Below are 8392 nucleotides of genomic sequence, written 5' to 3'. Positions count from 1 at the left end.
GTAGTGTGTGATTCTTTTCATTTTAATTACTTTTGCACTTATCACTTCTGGGTGGGAAGCAATGAAACTCTCTCTCTCACACACACACACACACACACACAGTATCTCCAGTTCTAAACTTTCCTCCACGTACCTCAAGGGGGCACAGACATTTTTCTCTCTTCCCATTTTATCCTCACAACAACCCTGTGAGGTAGGTTAGGCTGAGAGGGAGTGACTGGCCAAAGGTCATGCTGTGAGCATCATGGCTAAGTGGGAAGATCTGATACAATGGCCATACTGACTTCCTGTTAGACCATTAGCTAGTCTGGATTCCGATCTAGCATATCCAGAAGACAAGGTATGAGGGGGGAAGTGGAGGCACTATTCTGTCCAACTACTTAGTGAGAAATAAGCCTGCTTCCAATTTTCAGCATTTTTAGCCAGTGAGTAAAGTCACAGATTGACGTTTGGCAGAGCAAGCCACAGAGATAATAAATGATGGAAGAACACACAAATTGTCTGCAGAAGATACTTCCTGCTTGCGTGTGAATATAGTGTATAATATAATACAGATTATGAAACTATTGTAGCATACATTCTAACAGTAAAAACCAAGGGGAAGCTGGGTCAGTTTTAACGTTTTCATTCAGTACTCATGGGCTGATTTTATTCGTTTATTTGAAGCCATTTTGTCCTGCAAGGTAAATTATGAAATATGGGCCTCAATGAATGACATTTATTGATTCATTTGTTTTCCGTTTCTAAATGCGAAAAGAGTGCTTCATTTAAAGAGCCTCATGAGCCTTCTATGAGGTTTTGACTTCTGTCTTAAATTTTATTGCCTGGCAATAGTCTTAGGAAGCCATTTTTTGTTTGGTTTTCTTGTTTATTTATTTATTTTATTAAATTTGCTTGACAACATTACATTATTATATATGGTATTTTGAAAAAAGAAAAGAAGTACAAATCAAAGATAAGTATATTCAATACAATTCACCAGACATTCTTTCAAATGTACACAAGGGAAAGGGAGTTGGGAAGGGCGAGTGTGTGGGAAGGAGATAGCCCAACCCCTCACAGTGATGCACTGGGACCTGCAGGGAGGAGAGGGGTTTGGGCACCAGCTGCTGTTGTTGCTGCTCCACTTCTCAGCTCCACCAGTTTGTACCGCTCAACGCATCTGACTAGGGTGATGGTAGTGGCAGGAGCAGCCATGTTAAATGGTGTCTTTAAATTTGAGGGTTTCTTATTGTTCCACAAGATGTGTATTTCTTTAAAGGCCAGAGCAAATCACGTGACCTAGTTTTACAGATGTGAAGCAGTATAGCAGGTGCTGTTAAGTTTTGGTAATTAAGCTGTAGGGTATGGTATATAAAGAGCAGTATGGAGCTCTCCCTGTACCCTAGTGGATGGGTCATGCTTATTGATAGATTGTAATTTAGTGTAAAAGGAGTTTTTGCTATTAAAACCTAGCAAAAGTTATTTTGCGTTTCTTGAATGGGTGGTCTCCCCAGCACGCCTTCTGCAGCGCAACTAATCTGCAAATAGCCAACAGGCCTAAGTGTGCCTGGCTCATGCAGGTGCGCAGGGGTCATAGCTGCTGACCATAGAGACTATGTTGCTGGTGCAGAAGGGCTGCCTTGAAACATCTGGTGCAGAAGCCTCTTCCGACACCCAAAGCTGGTTGATTTTACCATGTGGTTTTACCATATATCATCATATAACCAAGTACAGTACAGTATTGTGACATAAACCTCTTGGTAACAGCCGTTTGGGCAGCTCAGCCGGTCCTGCTCTTTCCCCGTATTCCATGTATGTATGTAGAAAAAAAGTCTCTATTTTTATCTGAGGGATGTTGGAGGGCATGCCAACGCAGCAAGTACAGCACTGATATTACCTGTGCCAACTTCTTGGCTCCCCGCGGGCGGCTGCATTCTGCCAGCTGATATTTCTAAGCCATCTTTAAAAGCATCCTCTCACAGGTGCTTTTCAAATCTGAAACAGAGGCATTGTGATTCCCTGCTTGTCAGGGATTGGACTCAAGAGGGCGAGATGGAGGAGGAGGAGTGGTGGAGATCACACACACACACACCTTTCTCCTGCAGAGTCAGGAGAAGGGGGAGGCAGCACTGAATGACAGCAGGGCTTTGAGGAGTTTGAGGTAAATCACAGCTCAGAGATAGACGAACAAAGGAGTTGACAGTGTTAGAAGAAGTGGAGGAGACCGTAGCAGGGCAGCCAGATGACATGCTGTCACTGGAGAGTATTTCTGATCCCCCTTCTCCCAGAACACGATGTTCGTTAAAAGGGCAGGAACAATGGAATCAGAGACATTTGACCACGAGTGGCCACAGTAAGGAAGGTGGGAGGAGGAGCCCAGTTTGGAGCAACGCCATATTGAGGTTTGTTGCTTTCTTTTGTCTCTTACTATTAGGATTGACTAAAACTCATTTAGAAAGGACTCTACCTTCTTTCTTCTGCTCTTGTTGCAACCAGGGGAAGAATAGCTTTCCTGAAGTCTTGACAGAGCCATGACACTGCTTTCCACTCCCACAAAAAAAGCAAGCTCAGTTCTAGGCCCAAAAAAAAGAAACCCCAAAATGTCAATGTGGGGCTAAGGAAGCCCTCTTGGTGCTAGACAAAAGCATTTTTATTTACCCAGGTTTTGGCTCTTGATTTGGAGGGCAACCAGTTATGTCTGTGGCCTCTTTTTGAGTCAGGTCTCGGGGCCAACAGAAAGGATTCAGACTGTGATTCAGCACACTGTGTCTTTGTTTGTTAATCAACACCTGCATAGTTGTACCCCTTTTTAAATATTTTTCATTGCTTCTCAACTAGAAGTGATAGGTGTAGAATTCTGATCAAAAGAATCACACACAATTCTCAAGACAATATTTAATTTTCGTTAACCTTGACGACTACCAGAAAGTAGCAGAGATATGCCGTAAGGGGCGGAGGTACATTGGGTTCAGTCACAGCAGAAGAACTTCACATCATTAAGTGCTGTGTCATCGCCCTTGCCTTGGTAAGACTCCACCCTTGTCTGGATCCCACAGATATAACCAGAGGAGCAACGATTGCTCCATGGGCCAAAATTACCCCAGTTAAGTCCCTGGCCCATCAGCCCAGTTCCATCTTGACAGGTGAACTGGATGTTGTTGGCGGCCGTATCGTCACCATCACCCTGGTATCCTTCCACTCTCAGAGAGTAAGAGATCAGATTGCTTTGAGGGCAATAATGAATCCCTGTCCAGGTTCCCCACCTGCCAAAGAAGGTGTTAATTAGTAACACATGAGGAGCCTTCTGCTTACACCTAAATGGATCAGGTCCATGTGAATATTCCAAGAGGATGCTCCCAATGTCTCAAGGACTCTGCATTGTTGCATCCAAAGGTTCACAAAGCAATTGCCTCTGCCCCTCCTTTCTGCCCCAACACTCCCTGCTCCTGGTGAGGGCAGAAACAATTCTCCAGGAACCCAGAAACAGGTATTGTTGCTGTCTGAGTCTGTGAAACAGTTAATTGTCACTTTAATGTATCATTTCCAATAAGTATTGCTCAACACAGCCTAAGATCTTCTGGGCCTGAAATGGTCCAGAACAATTATTTGTTTACTGGAAAAGAGGAGAAAGTCTCAAAAAGCACACCATTATCCATTTATTGGGGCTCAACTTGTTTTGAGCTAGAGAACTCTTCTGAGGCATAGTGCATTCCTGTTTTATTGGTTTTAGGTTTTGTTTTATGTTTTAAGGATATATTGTTTGGCATTTTAGACTGTATACTACATAGAACTTTTTGAAATGTTGGGGATTGTAAATATTAAATAAACAAATATCTGATTCCTCCCGACTGGAATATGGTGTTTTCTGAATAAAATCCATGTTCTCTTTAGCAGACTTGGAGTTTCCATTTATCTCTATTTGTTTCTTGGCTTCCATGAGGCAGAGACAGATCCAGGTTTAGTCTTGGGTAAAATGTTTGCCTTCTTAAGTCTCATCACTGCCCTCTCACTTAGCTGCTTCTCTGAGTCCAACACCTGTGGCAGACCAAGAGGGAGAGGGCAAAATAACCAGAGGCTGCTGTTCCCTGTCCTTCCTCCTGTCCCTTGCTCAGAGAGATCCAGTGAACTTGTAAAGATAGCAAGAAAGAGTTGCAGCTAAATAAGAAAGCTCAAGGAGTCCATACTGGGTCTCCTGTTGGGATACAGGAGTTGGCAAGTGCCCAACAGTGCCAACCTCTAAAACCAGGCCTGCTATCAATTTTGGGGTCCTGCAAAGTTGAGTTGGAAGCCAGAAAAAGGCTAGAGTTGGTGCCCTTTGAGAGGTCAGAAAAAACAAGGTGAACTCTATGGTTTCTTTGTGCTGTTCTAACCTAGCATAACAAATTTCAGTTCAGCCCCTCCCACCAACACCTTCCCAAAAATTGCAACAAAAAGGAAATGAAATCAAGAGAGATGCTCACGGTCCAGTTGCAGACTCAATTACTGAACTGTCAGTGCAGTGCAGGCGAATTCCATTTAGGGCTGTATCATCATCCTTGACACCACCACCTTGGTTTGGCTCTACCTGGTGGGAGAAGAGACAAAGAGACTGGGTTAAATCTGAAGATAAACCAAGGAGTGCAAAAATCAAAGTCAAAAGTAAATCATGAATTCAATGAGTTCTACGTTCAATTAACGTGACATGGATGCAACAGTTTTCAGCTAGAATTATCCATTCTCTAAGTCTCTTAAGACACAAGGGTCATCTAGTCCAACCGTCTGCGATGCAGGAATTATTTGCCCAACATGGGGCTTGAACCCACAACCCTGAGATTAAGAGTCTCATGCCCAACCAACTGAGCTATCACACCAGCCATACAGCCCATGTCAAACTCAATTAAAGTTCCGTGAAATGATCATCAGCAAAAAAAATTGAGCATTCAGAATGTTGCAAGTTGCTGTCCTGAAGTATAAAACATACTTCAGGAAACTATGAAGACGTTTAAAAAAACACACACTGGAATATAAATAGTTTAATTCATGTTTCATTCTCCTGGTGATTATGGGGATCACTTTCATGTGCAGATTTTTGCATTAACTCAATCAGCTTGGTTAAACCAAATTAGTTGATTCCAAGAACTGCCTTTCCCCCACAGCCAAAATTAGTTAAAGATCCTGTGCTCTTCTTTACAACTTTTTCACCACTTACCAGGGAATTCAGTCAGGATATCCTTCACCTGGAACAAGAATCATGCTAGTAGTTTTAAAAGATAAATGCACCATGCAAACCAAAACATGACATTGCTGCAAAACAATTGTTTAGTATGTGTGTGAGTGTATGTATTTCTTGTTGTTTATTTTTGAATTGTACAATGCAATTCTTTCTGGGTGGGCGATGAAACACACTGCATTCAGCCGTAATTATAAACCTTGAGTGATTTATTTTTTTTAACACTGGCAATCACTTCCAATACTGCAGGCTTCCCAACTTTGATCCCTCTCAGATGTTTTGGATGATAACACCCATCATCCCAGACCATTTGTCATGCTGACTGGGGTTGATGGGAACTGGAGTCCAACTTAACTGGAGATATGTTGGACAACATCCTACATGTAAGCAGTCCCACCAAACAGAGCCGGCCCAGTCATTAGGCAGGGTGAGGCTGCTGCTTCAGGTGCCAGAAGCCCCCATGTAGCATGCCCAAGGGTGCCCTGCCTCCCTTGCTGTCTCCACTATCGGCAGAGAAGCACCACCACCATTGGCACCGACTTTGAGCAAGACCACATATATTTGGGGCAAGATTATACCTCAAATTGGCATAATCTTGCCCCCATAACACAAATGGCTGGGAGCACAGTGGCAGCAGAGCAGGCGGTGTCGGCTGGAGTAGTTAGGTCAGTAGCAGGCGGTGTCGGCTGGAGTAGTTAGGTGGTAGTGACAGCAGCAGTTGGGCAAAGTGGATCTTCCCCTTTTGCCTCAAGCAGTGAAACAGGATGCACTGCCCCACCACCACATAATCTGCCTGCATACCAGGGCTTTTTTTTTCAGACAGAACTAGCCAGAGCTCAGTTCCAGCAGCTCTCAAGTGGGCATTATTGCCATTCTAAGAGAACACGACACCTCTTTTTCTAGAAAAATAGCACCGCTGCATAAGTTGCTAATATATTTCACTTGGTGGCCCAAATTACCATCTGGCTCCTCAACCTCTTATTGTCCATATTTTAGACAAAGCAGAGGACTAATAGACTTAAGAGTCCATCAGTTCCCTATTGTTTCCCCATCTTCAGAAGGTGTTCAGAAAGAAAGGGAGGGAGGAACTTCAAAGTGAGCTGATGGTGACAGCAACCCTGGAGGAAACCTTACCTTCAGTGAGAAGCCATGAGCATATCCCTGAGGGCAAAACTGGATTACCCCCCAGGTACCTCAAGATCCTCCATTTGTCACAGAAAGGACAGAATTAAAGTCTCGGCCTTCCACAAGCCCAAGGCAGCAGCAGAGGATCAAGAAGAACGCAGGTGAGCAGTGAGATCCATGGTATCTCTGCTCTGAAGCTAGTTGAAGGAATGCAGCCTTGGGAATTTATAGCCCAGAGGTCTGAACCGGATCATATCCTGAGACAATGAAATATTTTCCAAACTTGTAAAAGGTAAAGGAAGACCACTAGTAGGCTTATTTGCATTGAATGTGCATTATGTGTCAATAGCAACTACGGCATTAAGGGGAGCTGGTGTACAGCTTCCGGGTCATGCGGCCAGCATGACTAAGCCGCTTCTGGCGAACCAGAGCAGCACACGGAAATGCCGCTTACCTTCCCGCCAGAGCGGTACCTATTTATCTACTTGCACTTTGACGTGCTTTCGAACTGCTAGGTTGGCAGGAGCAGGGACCGAGCAACAGGAGCTCACCCCGTCACGGGGATTAGAACCACCGACCTTCTGATCAGCAAGTCCTAGGCTCTGTGGTTTAACCCACAGCGCCACCCGCGTCCCCTCGTGAACCATACTGACCTACAATTATTAGATGGAAGATGGTGAGGGTTAGGGTTAGGGTGAATCATGTGAATCATGTGCCACCCCACCCCACACCCCATCTGCTGCTCTCAGGGCCACCCTGTACCATCACCACTGCCATGGCCCTGTCTGGCTAAGCTGCTGTACGACCACAAAGACTGTTGCTGGCCAGGGTGCCTTTGGAATCTGCTGCCTGCAATTTGGCCGCACAGCAGGCTCACTGACTCTAGGGGGCTGAGGTTTCTTTGCTTGAAGGGTGCCTAGCGCCCTCAATGTCAGGAGACACTGCATGTTTTGTGATGTCACACGCATCTCCCAACACCATGCAGGCTAGTGCAGTCTTCCAGTAGGCCACACCGGCCTGCGCAATGTCGGGAGATGCTCCCCACTTTCTCCCTGATGCTTAGGTGTGTCGTGTGTGTGTGTGTGTGTGTGTGTGTGTTTGCATGCATGCACGTGCCTAAAGCTGGGATCTAACAAACAACAGAAATGTTTACACAATGTGAGTACACAAAGAAGGCATCGCTGCATACAATCAGCTACAAAAATGGAGTCCTGTTTATACTGAAAACAAAATACTTGCACCAAATGAAGGGAAATTGTGAATCTGACGTACGAAGCACTTTGAATTTACTCTTCCCTATAATTTTGAAGGGAAAAATAACCAATCCACTTTAAATTGTTTAATTGCAATGGTTCAGCAGCTGGTGGTTTTGTAGGGAACATGTGGAGTGTTTATTCCTTTATTGTAAATTGTGCCTTATACTGTCTACATGTCTACTCAGAATTAAGTCCCACCAAGTTCAGTAGGGTAGGTTAGGATGAGCAGCTATAATTTGCTCAAATTGGCCATGTGAGCTTTATGGGAAAGCTGGGATTCTTGGTATAAGAACTTCTTGGTATAAGAATTGGAAGGCTAATAGCATGTAGCATCACTAAATTTCCTCCAACAGCTGGAGGCAGCCATTTTCCAAACACCATATTTTTTGCTCTAAAAGACTCACTTTTTCCCTCCTAAAAAGTAAGGGGAAATGTGTGTGCGTCTTATGGAATGAATGCAGGCTGCGCAGCTATCCCAGAAGCCAGAACAGCAAGAGGGATTGCTTCTTTCACTGTGCAGCGGATGATCCCTCTTGCTGTTCTGGCTTCTGGGATTCAGATTTTTTTTTCTTCTTGTTTTCCTCCTCCAAAAACTAGGTGCGTCTTATGGTCTGGTGCATCTTATAGAACGAAAATACGGTACCTGTTGTTGGAAACCATGGAAGAGGAGTTATGCTCTTGTGCTCATGTTCTGCTCCCTGGTTTCCCACAGGCATCTGGTTGGCCACTGTGAGAAGCAAATGCTGGACTAGATAGGCCATTGGCCTGATCCAACATACTATTCTTATATTTCTAAGTGGTGGCAGGGAATGGGGAATTC

General features: G+C 44.4%; 1 pseudogene across 1 annotated transcript; it reads right to left on the bottom strand.

Annotated features, from left to right (window-relative positions):
• Positions 1–2177: 2177 nt before the first annotated feature.
• On the bottom strand, positions 2178–6495 carry LOC310843769 (vitelline membrane outer layer protein 1-like; annotated as a pseudogene). Its single transcript, XR_014568687.1, has 3 exons — positions 6326–6495; positions 4443–4546; positions 2178–3245 (listed from the first exon to the last, which is right to left on the bottom strand). The product of XR_014568687.1 is annotated as a vitelline membrane outer layer protein 1-like (transcript).
• Positions 6496–8392: the final 1897 nt, after the last annotated feature.

The sequence above is a fragment of the Podarcis gaigeae genome (genome assembly GCF_964106915.1).
Source record: "Podarcis gaigeae genome assembly, chromosome: 4".
Lineage (NCBI taxonomy): Eukaryota > Metazoa > Chordata > Lepidosauria > Squamata > Lacertidae > Podarcis > Podarcis gaigeae.
This window is presented reverse-complemented; position numbering and strand designations above follow the sequence as displayed.